Below are 12,926 nucleotides of genomic sequence, written 5' to 3'. Positions count from 1 at the left end.
AATACAAATTAAACCACACCAAGATACCATTTCTCACTTGCATTGGCAAGATCCAAACGTTTGACAACATACTCACTAGGTGAGAGAATGTGGGGGAATACAAATTCTCAGACACTGCTGATAAGTATACAAAATGATACAACCCTTATGAATGAGATTTGGCAACATCTCCCGAAACTGCTTATATATTTACCTATTAACTCCACAATCCCACTTTTTTTTTTTTTTAACTTTTTCAGTGCTGGGGAAGGGTACCTAGGGCAAGTGCTCTACTGCTGAGCTATAGTCCCCCAGCCCTAACTTCTAAATATACTGGGAATACAACAACAAATGTTTAAAACCTGTATTTACAAAACTATGTTATTCAAGCATTAATTATAATAACACAAGATGGTCACAAAAGGCTGAAACAACTGTCATCAATAAAAGTTGTTGAATAAACCAAAGAAGAAAGAAAATAATTTTAAATACTGCTAAGAGCTGATTTCCAGAATACATTTTTAAAAAATGAAGCAGAGAAAAGTATTTATAGAATATTATTTGTATCTTAGAAAGTGAAAAAAGATGAATATATTTCTTATAGCTTTGAGGTAAAATTGGCATGCAATAAATTACATGTATTTAAAGTGTGCAATTTGATAAATTTTAACATGAAATTATGAAATCACCATTATAATCAAGATAATATACACATCCTTTACTTCCAAAAATATTCTCATTCTCTAGGTAATTCTGCCCTTTGTCACCCTTCCTTCTTGCCCCCCACTTTCCCACTCCTCCAGCAAAATGTCTATCTTAATAGATTGCTTTGTATTCCTCAAGTTTTATGTGTATGGGATAATATATTGTATTTTCTACGGCTTTTCTCATTCAGCATAATTTGAGATTCATCTACATCAGTTTTATCTATCATCTATTTTTATTGCTGAGTAGCATTTCATTATATGTACATACCACAATTTGTCTATCATCTATTGATAGACATTTGGATTTTTTTTCCAGTTTGGGGCTTTTACAAATAAAATAGCCAAGAACACTGATATAAAATTCCTTCTATTGCTATCTAACTTATCTTTTCTTGGAAAAGAATGGTTGGATATGACTGGTGTATGCTTACCTTTTTAAGAAGGTGATTCTACCACTTTATATCCCCACCAGCTGTGTACCCATCCAGTTCCTCCATCTCTTCTCCAACCACTCAGCACAATTGTCTTTAATATTAGCTATTTAATAAGTGTGTAGTGGTAACTCTTATGCTTTAAAATTGCATTTCCCTGATAATTATGTCAAGCATTTTTAATGTCTTTATTTACTATCTGTTTATCTTCTTTGATGAAGTGTTATTTTACAGGACTATATTTTTTCTTTCTAATGAGTTCTAAGAGTTCTTCATATATTCTTGATTGAAGTCTTTTATCAGATAAATGTTTTACAGTAATTTCCTCCCAGCTTGTGTTTTGTCTATTTCATTCACTTCGAAGTGTATTTTGAATTACAGAGGTTTTAGTTTGATGAATCCCACATTGTCAAATCCTTTTTAATGCTTTTGTTGTCAAATTTAAGAAATCTTTGCCAAACCTAAGTTCAACAAAAATTTTTCTCTTATTTTTTTCCTAGAGGTTTTGTAGTTTTGAGTTTAATATTTAAGTCTGTGAGTTAACCCAGGTGCCTATGCAAGGCATGGATCAATATTTGGTATATAAATATGCAGTAATTTCAGTACCATTTGCTGAAAAACTTTCCATTCTCTATGTGTCTTTCCATCTTTGTCAATGACTGTTGCCATATATATGTGTATCTATCTCTGAATTCTTGGCTCTGTTCCAATGTTTTGTCTGCGATCCTAATTACTGTAGCTTTAGAATATTTTTTTTTCTTTTTTTCCTCTTCGTATGGTACTAGGGATTGAACACAGGACCTTGCATATGCTAGGCAAGTGCTTTACCACTGAGCTACATCCCCAGCCCTAGCTTAAGTCTTGAAGCCACATATTCTAGGTCTGTTGCAATCAGCTTTTCATTTTCTACAAAACTCTGCAGGGATTTTGATTGGAATAATGTTGACTCTGGTGATTAAACTGGGATGAATGGACACCTTAGTCTTCTGACTCATAAATTAGGTATATCTCTCCATTTAGGTTCTCTTTAATTTCCATCAGCAATATTTTATAGTTTTTAATATATACATTTTAGTTTTTGCCACGTTTATGTTTAAATACTTCATATTTTTATTCTATTGTACATGGAAATCTTTAAAATTTCAATTTCTAATTATTCATTGTGAATATATAGAAAATATAATTGCTTTTAGATGTAAATTTTATCTGTCAACCTTACAATAGCTTTTTTCTAGATCATACCAGATTTTATCTATATATGTTCATGTTATCTGAAAATAAAGAGAATTTTATTTCTTCCTTTCCAATCTGAGTGCATTTTATTTCTTTTTCTTGCCTTAGTATACTAGCTATTTCCTTACTGTACCCCAGGACAATGCTGAATAGATGTAATGAGAGTGGACATCTCTGTTTGGTTTCTGATCTTGGGGAAAAGTATTCAATTATCAACCATTAAGTATGAGGTTAGCTGCATTTTTTCAGAGGATGTTTTAAGCTCCCTTCTTCTATTCGTAGTTTGTTGTTTGTTTTTCTACATCAATAATCAATGCTGAGGGGCTGGGGTTGATACTCAGTGGTAGAGCACTTGCCTAGCATGTGTGAGGCAATGGGTTCGATTCTCAGCACTGCATATAAATAAGTGAATAAAATAAAAGTCAATCAAAATCTAAAAAAATTTTTTTAAATAATAATCAGGGCTGATTTTTTTTTACATGTCGATGGGATTTATTGTCACCTACTTGTATATGCACACAAAATAACAATATAATTTGGCCAATATTACTCCCCAACATTTCCCACCTCTGCTATATTTTTTAAATGCTTGTTTTGTATCTCTTGAGCTGAACACAAAGATTGTGCTTTTAGGTACATCCATGTGGTAATTTCATTGATTTTCAAATGTTAAATAAATTTTGGATTCTTGACATAGTTTTTGTCTATGATGTATTTTCCTTTTACATATTATTGTATTTGACTTAAATTTTTGTTTAGAATTTCTGTACAGGTTCATTGGAGATCCCATGAAAGGTCTGTGGTTTTCTTTTCTTGTTATATCTTTGTCTTGGTTTAGTGTAGTGATAACACTGGCTTCATAGGAGAAATATTTCCTTGCTTTAATATTCTACAAGGGTTTAGTATTACTATTAGGAATTAGTATCATTTCTTCCTTACAGGTTTAATTGGATCACCAATAAAGCTATCTGGGTCTTATATTTTTTTCTTTGTAGAAAGGTTTTTACATATACCTTCAATTTCTTTAATAGTCAACAAGGTTTATGAAGATGTCTGTTTTTCTTGAGTGAACTTTTGCAATTTGTGGCTTAAATGGAATTTCTTCATTTCAACTAAATTGTCAAGTTAATTAACATAAACTGCTCATAATATCCCCATTATCAGTCTAGTATCTGTGGAATCTGTAGTTATATCCCTTCTCTGATTGCGGGATATTGATAATCTGTGTCTCCTCTTTTATTTTCCTCGCTAGATGTTGATCAATTTTATTCATCTTAAAGAACTAGCTTTGGGTTTCATTGATTTTCTCTTATTTTCCTTTTTTAAAATTTCACTGACTTATGGTCTTTATTATATCTTTTTTTCTTGCTTACTTGGAGATTAACTTATTTTTCCTTTTCTAGTTTCTCATAGTAGGAACTAAAGTCAATGACTGGAGACTTCTTTTATAATAAAGCTATCTGGGCCTGGTAGTGCTATAAATTTTCCAGTAACGCTTTAGTGACATTGCACAAATGGATATGTTGTTTTCAGTTTTATTCAACTCAAAATATGAATTTCTTCTCTGATTTATTTGACTCAAAAATTATTTAGCAGTGGGGGCTAAGGTTGTAGCTCAGTGGTAAAGTGCTTGCCTCACATGTGTGAGGCACTGGGTTCGATCCCCAGCACCACATAAAAATAAATGTACTGTGTGTTCATGTACCAAAAAAAAAAAAATAATAATATATATATATTTAGCAGCCTGGCACTTAAGTTTCCAAATATTTGGGAATTTTCCAGATTTTTCCATTATTGATTTCTCATTTTATTGTGTTCAGAGAATAAGCTTTGCCTGTCTTTGAATACTTTTATATTTACTGATAATTTTTTTAAGATCCAGAATATGGTTTATCTTGGTAAATGTTCCATGTGCACTAAGAAGAATAGGTATTCAGCTCTTTGGGGGTTTTCTATAAATGTCAATTAATTTCAAATGGATGGATTGATTATGTCATTCATACTTTCTACAACCTTACTTTTATTTTTCGTTTTCTGCCAATTGCTGAGGAGAGGATATTGAAATCTCTAAATGTAATCCTATATTCATCATTTTCCTCATAATTCTATCAATTTTTATACTTCATGTATTTTAAAAGTCTAATATTAAAAGTACAAGCATTTAGATTTATTATATAATCTTGACTAACTGACTCCTTTATCATTAGGAAATAACTTTCTTTAGTCCTGATGATATATTTTGCCCCACAACCTCTTTTGGTTTAATGTAGCTACTCCAGATTTCCTTTGACTAGTGTTTAACATGAGATACCTTTTTCAATCATTTTAATTTTGACTTCTTTGTGTCTTTCTATTTACAGTGTTATTCCCATATACATCTATTTGGGTCTTGCTTCTTTAGGCAATATGACAAACTCTGTTTTTAACTGATGTATTTAGATACTTTCCACTTAATAGGATTACTGCTGTGCATAGGTGTAAGCTTAATATAATCTTCTATTTGTTCCTTCTGTTCTTTGTTCTTTTTCTTTTCTTTCTGTCTTCTTTTGCAGAAATACCACTATCGGTATTTTTAGTGATTCCTCTATTGGCTTATTAAGCTATAACTCTGTTTTCTAATCTTAGTGCTTCAGGGTTTAGAATATACATCTTTAATTTGTCACAATCTACCTTCAGATGATACTATAGTACTTCACATATTCAATAAGAACGTTACAATAGTTACTACCCTTCTGAGATTTATACTGTTGTCATTATTTTACTTTACATGTTTTCTAAGTCCCATACTATACTGCTATTTGTCTTTAAACAGTCAATGACTTTTTAAAATATTCAAATAAGAAAAATCATTTTAAATATTTATGCACAGAGTCACCATTTTCAGTATTCTTTACTCCTTTATTCCATTATTTCCATCTGCTGTCTTGGTGCAAGTGTAGGGTGAATTCTTTCAGCTTGTATATCAGTACAAGTCTTCATTTTAGAAAGATATTTCACTGGGCATGATATTATCAGCCAACATTATCGCTCCTCAAATATATTAAAGGTATCACTCCACTATATTCTCTTATGCCTAATTTCTGACAAGAAATCTGATGTCATCCTTAGTTCTTCTCTACATAAATGTCTTCTCTAACTGCTAAGATTGCCCTTTATCACTGGTTTTGAGCAATTTATTTATGATATAATATACCTTGATATAGCTTTATTCATGCTTTTTGTACTCTAGTTCCATTTAATATCTTGGATCTGCAGATGTACAGTTTTCACAAATTTTTGAAAATTTTTGGCCATCATTTCTTAAAATATTTTTCTGAATACCTCTTATCGCTCAACTTGAAACGGTCCCACAGCTCACTGATGCTCTGGACACTTTTCTTTAACAGAAGAAATTTTCCCTGTGTTTCATTTGGGGTACTTCTCCTGCTATGTCTTCAAGTTCACTAACAATTTCATCACAATGCTTATTCTGGCATTAATCCCATCCACTGTATTTATCATATATTTTCAACTCTAGAAGTCTGATTTTTAAAAATATATCTTCTATATCTCTATTTACCTTTTAACACACGAAATATCGTAGTAATAACTTTTAATGCCATTACCTCATTCTAACATCTCCGCCAGTTCTCAGTTGGCTTTGATTGGATGATTCTTCTCCTCATCATTGTGGATTGTATTTTTCTTGTTTCTTTGCATGCCTGGTAAGCTTTGATTGGATGCCATACATTACGAATTACTATTCTTAATATTTTGTATACAGTTAAGTTACTGGTAACAATTTGATTCTCTTGGGTCTGAATATTTGTTAGGTATGACATAAATTGTAATAGTCAGTCTGAGGTAACACCCTTCTGATTATTCTACCCAACTTCCTTACATAGTTTCTTCCAGGTGCTTTTCTGGTCCCTGTGTTAGGACCTGTTCCTTCTAATCACTTAAGATTGTTTCTCTGACTTGCTAAGCAGTTTCATCACACTTATGTGCTGATCAATACCCTGCTGAACACTCAGAGAGCCTTTCACAGATTTCCAGAATTGTCTCTCAATGTAGCAACCTTCTTTTGGTACTCCACCCTGTGAATTCTAGTCACTTTGGTTTTCCTGGAATTTCAGCACCATCTCTCAATTCATGGTATCCTCTGGTTCTGCCTGACTTCCCCTTCTTTGTCATGGCTTGGGAATCTCTTAACATAGTAAAAGCTGGGACAACTAAAGAGATCATAGCATTTGTTCCTTATGTTTCCAGAATTATTCTTTGTTGCTTGATCTTCAATGTTGCTTGATCTTCAAATTTTATCTGTTTGTGGGGTTTTTTTTTCATATTTATTTTAGTTGTTTCAGTTGGGAAGGTGAAGCCAGTACCTATATAAAGCTATCATAGCTACATGTAAAAATCATTTGCTTTTCTTTTTCTTTTTATGGTGCTGGGGATTGAACACATGGCCTCATGTATGGTAGGCAAGTGCTCTACCACTGAGCTACATATCCCTTTTCTCATTTGCTTATTTTTTAATAGCAGAATACATAATGAAATAAATTTTAAAAGTTAACTATAAAAGAGAGTAACAACATCAGGGTAGACAAAACTGGGACAAAAGCTAGAGTTCTTTCAAAATCAGGCAGGAGAATCACAAGTTCAAAGCTAGCCTCAGCAACTTAGCAAGTCCCTACGCAACTTAGTGAGAACTATCTCTAAATAAAAAATAAAGAGGCTAGGTATGTTGCTCAGTGGATAGGAGCCCTGGGTTCAATCACCAGTACCAAAAAACAGAAACAACTTATTTTTACAAATTAACTTTGGCTCTTCTAAATATTTAAATAATTGTAAAATAAACAAAAAAAATCTTAAAAAGTAACACCTAAATACTGAAAGCAAAAATGAAACAACCTGTTATATCAAGTTGGTGACAAACCACAGAAATGAATTATTTCAAACACATCTTAGTGGGATATAGCTTAAAGACAAGAGAATTTCATTTCATTTCAGGAATACATTCCTGAAAGTATTTTAAATAACATAAATATAGTCGTGTGTTGCTTAATGATGGGAATAAATTCTGAGAAACACATCTTAGGCAATTTCAGTGTGCAAACATCATTGAGTATACTTATACAAACCTAGAAAACATAGCCATTTCCACATGTAGGTATTCATATATGGTGGTATATCATCGCTTTGGGGATAAAGACCTATAAGACATTATTATACTGAATACTGTAGACAATTGTAACATTGTAAATGTTTATATAACTAAACATATCAAAACACAGAAAAGATACTAAAAATACTAGGTGACAAGATTTTTTTAGCTCCATTATTATGCACTAATGACCAAAATGTCATTAAGTGGCACAAGACTGTAAACAATTATATTGATGTCATTTAAAACTGGAATTCCAACATCAGAGAAAGAAAACACAAATCTAAGATAGATGAAGTGAAGTAAAATCTCTCTAGCATCCTGAATTTTCATGGGAATTATCTAAATGACATGATGAAAAATCCCCACATATTTCTGAGCTTTGTTCACTAAAAAGGCCTACAAATGACAGTCAATTTGAGCAATAAGCAATCCTCGTACTTGGAATGTAGCCTCTAAATATCATTTCCTATTGAAAGGAACCAAAGTTCTTTTAGAGAAATAATTCCTTCAAGGTCTGGACAGGAAATGTTTAAGATGAACTTGGAACATCTCATACTTCAAAAGCAAGGGAAATAGGCAACAATGACCACTAGATGGTGGCAAAGGGTCCCAGGAGCCAAGATAAAGAGGCTTCTACAAGGCAAAAGGGGGAGAAATGGAGCATCAGGTAAGAACAATTACTATTCCTAATTGAATTAAACACACCAAATATTTTTAAATGCATGACATCATATTGACTCTTAAATAAAAGTTAAAAAGATTTCAAGCCCCTTTGGGTATCATTTGATAATGCTAGAAGAATATCTTACTATTCTGAAAAGTGTTTAAATGAAGAAAAGGAATCAAATGTTTATCTCCTGCATTAACTATACAAACCAAATATCTGTGTAAAGAATAATCAATCATAGCCAGGCGCCGTGGCACACACTTGTAAGCCCAGTAGCTCCGGAGGCTGAGGAGGGAGGATAGCAAGTTCAAAGTCAGCCTCAGCAAAAGCGAATTGCTAAGCAACTCAGTGAGACCCTGTATATAAATAAAATACAAAATAGGGCTGGGGATATGGCTCACTAGCCAAGTGCTCCTGAGTTTAATCCCCAGTACCAAAAAAAAAAAAAAAAAGAAAGAATAATCAATCATAAATTTTTATTTGTGTAGGCATCCCAACCTTTAAATGAAGAAAGAAAAATCCCAGCAACTCAGACCATTGCTATTTTGCAACCTGTAATATATTAGCAAATCTCACCAACGTCACTGTTGACTAGTAGTCAACATCAAAGGAGAGGACATGCAGATGTCAATGCAATATTTCCTATTAAGTTTTCATAAGAAACAGAATTGAACCTAAACCTGACTACCAATTTCCAAGAAATATAAAGCAACAGAGAGAGGCTGAGGTTGTCAGCTCAGCACTTGCCTAGAATGCATGGAGCCTGAGGTTCAATCCCCAGCACCACCAAAAAAAAAAAAAAAAAAAAGGCAATAGAGAAAACAGGTTAAATTGTTGTACCAGGGGGATGTCATTTATTCACAAAAACTACAATATACCCTAGAAGTCCCACAAACATATTTTTTTCAATTATTGCAAAAAGTTACAACAAAAGGAGAAATCAATAGATAGTAACTTATATGAGACTTGTTCTCCCACTGAAAGCAACCAGAAAGTTGGAATATATATATCTATCAGGGATTGAACTCAGGAGCACTTGATCACTGAGCTACATCCCCAGTCTCAGCCCCATTTTGTATTTTATTTAGAGACAGGGTCTCACTGAGTTACTTAGCACCTCACTTTTGCTAAGGCTGGCTTTGAACTCGTGATCCTCCTGTCTCAGCCTCCCGAGCCACTAGGATTAAGGCATGTGCCACCATGCCCAGTCAAAATATATTTTTAAAGAGCTATTTTTCAGATAGAAAGCCACAAGGGATATGCAACTGTCACCCCTAAGAGCAGGAGAACAAATAGGTGAGCATTCTACCTGGAGGCACCCTCTAGACCTCAGTTTGGGAAGGGGAACCCAAATGGGGCATAACAGTCTCACTGAGGAGAGACCAGAGTTCCAGGAGATTAAGCAACCAAAAATATGTAGAGAAAACTACCAGAAAGATGGGAGACACAAGAAAAAGAGTTCCAGAAATCTGCATGGAGGTGGTCTTCAGTTTGGGGCTACATTCTAAGCAGTACCTGCGAGGGCCAAGAACAACTATAAGCTAACCAATCCCACAGTTGGCACTGAGCTGGGAGAAGTCTGGATTCCAGCTAGCCAGAGAGAGCTGACATACAAAAACAGTATGGTCAACAAGCTCATGAAGAACTATTTGATCCAGGCATGATGGCACATGTCTGTAATCCCAGCAACTCAGAAGGCTGAGGCAGGAGGATCCCAAGTTTGAGGCTGGCAACTTATCAAGGGCCTAAGCAAGTTAGTGAGACCCTATCTCAAAAGAAAAAAAAAAGTTCACTCAATATCATTAATTGTCAGGAAATAAACTCACAAAGACATACCCACTAGAATGGCCCAAGTGCTAGTGAAGATGAAGTCAAGTGGAAGTCTCCTAAATTGCTGGTGGAAGTATAAAATGATTCTGGTCATTTTTTAGCATGGCTTGACAGTATCACATAAGATAAAAACATACATTAAACGTAGGAGGCAATTGCACTCCTAGATATGAGTCCACTTATAGTGGCATATATATGAAATAGTACTGTAGGAAAAATGAATCTATAGTTTAAAAAAAAAAAGTTATCAGTGGTTGCCTGGAACAGGTGGTGAAGGAACTCACTGGGAAGGATCCCAAGGAAACCCCTTTTCTAGTGAAAAAACGGCTCTATATCTTCATTATGGTAGTTTTTACATGGGTATCTACATTTGTTAAAACTCAGAGTGTGCTTGCTTTGGCAGCACATATACTAAAATTGGGACAATACAGAAAAAAATTAGCATGGTCCCTGAGCAAGGATGACACCCACATTTGTGAATCATTCCATAGTTTTGTGGAACCAACCCTTCAACAGATGAATGGATAAAGAAACTGTGGTACATATACAAAATGGAATATTGCTTATAGCATTAAAAGAGAAAAAAATTATGGCATCTGCGGGTGAATGGGAATATCAGGCTAAGGGAAGTGAGCCAGTCCCCAAAACCAAAAGCTGTATGTTCTCTCTGAAAGTGGATGCTGACCCATAAAGGGGGTGAGGTGGGTGGCAAAGAATGGAGGTACTTTGATTGGGCAAAGGGGAGGTAGGACAGGCGAGGGGGCATAGGGATAGGAAAGATGGTGGAATGAGATGAACCTCATTACCCGAGGTACATGTAGGACTACACATGTGTTGTGTACAACTAGGAAAAGTTTTGTTCCATTTATGTACAATGAATCGAAATGCATTCTGCTATCATGTATAACCAATTAGAACAAATTAAAAAAAAAAAAAACTCACTGATATTGGATATCAAGGAATTACTGTTAAGTTGGGTGATGGCCCGTGGGTTCATTATACTATTCTTTATGCTTTTCTTTAAAGCTTTTCTAATTAAATTTATTTTTTAATTAGTACATAGAAATAAACATTATAATTATTGAAGTAGGTAACATGACATTTTGATGCATGTATACACTATGTAATGTTTAAATCAGGTTAAACATATCTACCTCCTCAAACATCATTTCTCTATGGTAAAAGTTTCACAATCTTTTCTTCTACTATTCTGAAATGTACAGTATGTTATGGTTACCTATAGTCCCCTACTATTCTCTCTGCTCTTATTTGAAAGTTTCCATGATAAAAATACTAAAAATAATTTTTAAATTAAGATATAACTTCAAATATTTAAAGGATTTCTATGTAGAAAAGAATTCAATTTTATAGAGGAAATCATGTGGAGGAAAATTTGGAGTCAATACAAGGATGAACTAGACAACAGAAGAACATATAGCCTTGTAAGAGAGTGACTCATGCTAGGAAATACTGGTGTACAGGCCTCATAACTACTCATCAGGGCCACAGTAAAGAAAATGACAGCAATGAGTGAGAAACTAGACTAACAGCCTTCCAAGGTTTCTTCTAACACTAAGATTCTACTAAGATTCCATTGATCAATGAATCTGATTGGTGCACATCTCCCAAACACATCAGAACCTATTACTCTCCAGTCCTATCAGATATCATACTACTTGTTTAAGATTTTACATTGACTTGTTCATAATTTTTGCATATATTTGTTAAGTCCTTTTCTTAAGGCTTTCAAAAATCACAATCATGCCTTACACCTGTTAGACTCTTTTAGTCCTCGCACAATGTCCCATACATACTGGGCCATCAAAATGCCTTTTTGAAGGCTCCTTTCAAATCAGTCTCGTAACATTGTGCCTCCTCTTTGCCACTCACGTCTATGTCTTACCTATCACCGTACAATCACTGACCATACCTGCACCACATTCGTGTCCCCCGACCTAGACCTAGAGGAGGGCTCTGTGCATACCTAAAAATATGAATAAAGAAATCCTTCCCATATCGTGAGGCTGTAAACTTTCCAAGTGATGTTGATTCATTCTGATAATCAAATTATGACTGTGGAAGACTGCTTTAATCACTGGAAATATCATTATTCTAACTGCCTGGTTTGTACATACCCCTTACCCAGGTGGCTGCCACCACCATGAACAAACATGGAGCCAACTGAAAAATGACTTGTTTCTCCCCACCACATCTTTTCCACCCTGGTGGTCTTTCCTCCCCAGGTATTCATTGTCTTTATACCACCTCTGACTGCCTACATGAGAATTAGGGGGTGCGTGGGGGTAAAACGCTACAAAATGCCAGACACCTCACCAGACACTTTACCTTGTCAAATCATTTAATTCTTATGATTGGAGTAAGCATTATCTACATTTTTCAGATGGGGAATCTGATATTCAAAAGTTTAGTTATTTGCCCAAACTTCTAAATGATAACCTTGGGATTTGAAACCAGATCTACCTGGCTTCAAAATCTATACATTTTACAAGGAAAACAACAACATCATCTTTCTTACACAAGCCTTGAAATAACACAACCTATAGGAAACAACTTCAGTTGAGAAGGATTACTGTCACAATGGCCCTAGGACCATCTTATCCTCCAATCTCTAAAAGCTTTCTCATTCCTATAATTAAACTCTAAAAGTCCAATATCAACAAATACCATGAGGGGGAGGTAAGTCCTAAAATGCTTAGATAAGCTTCTAGACATATTAAATGTCTTGTTTGGATCATGATTTTCTTTAGAAAGATCAGCCTTAAGTGACTCTTTCTAAGAAACAGATCTAACCTAATTCCTTTCATTCTTAAAACTTTCTAAGGATCCCCACTATTAATGGTCTAATGCTACTTTGGCTCATGACTTCCTTTAAGATTTGCTGGCCTCTCCAACAGACCATCCCCCTCCAACTT

At 34.3% G+C, this 12,926-nt stretch overlaps 1 non-coding gene across 1 annotated transcript; it reads left to right on the top strand.

The window, feature by feature from the left end:
* Positions 1 to 10,380: 10,380 nt before the first annotated feature.
* On the top strand, positions 10,381 to 10,488 carry LOC124076144 (U6 spliceosomal RNA). Its single transcript, XR_006846260.1, has one exon. It is a non-coding gene; the product is annotated as a U6 spliceosomal RNA (small nuclear RNA).
* The last annotated feature ends 2,438 nt before the right edge of the window (positions 10,489 to 12,926 follow it).

This window comes from Marmota monax, unplaced genomic scaffold (genome assembly GCF_021218885.2).
Source record: "Marmota monax isolate L192 unplaced genomic scaffold, Marmota_monax_Labrador192_F-V1.1 WCK01_AAM20220418_F8-fsc00153, whole genome shotgun sequence".
NCBI classification, from domain to species: Eukaryota; Metazoa; Chordata; class Mammalia; order Rodentia; family Sciuridae; genus Marmota; species Marmota monax.
The sequence above is the reverse complement of the archived record's forward strand: the minus strand, read 5'-3'. Positions and strand labels throughout refer to the sequence as shown.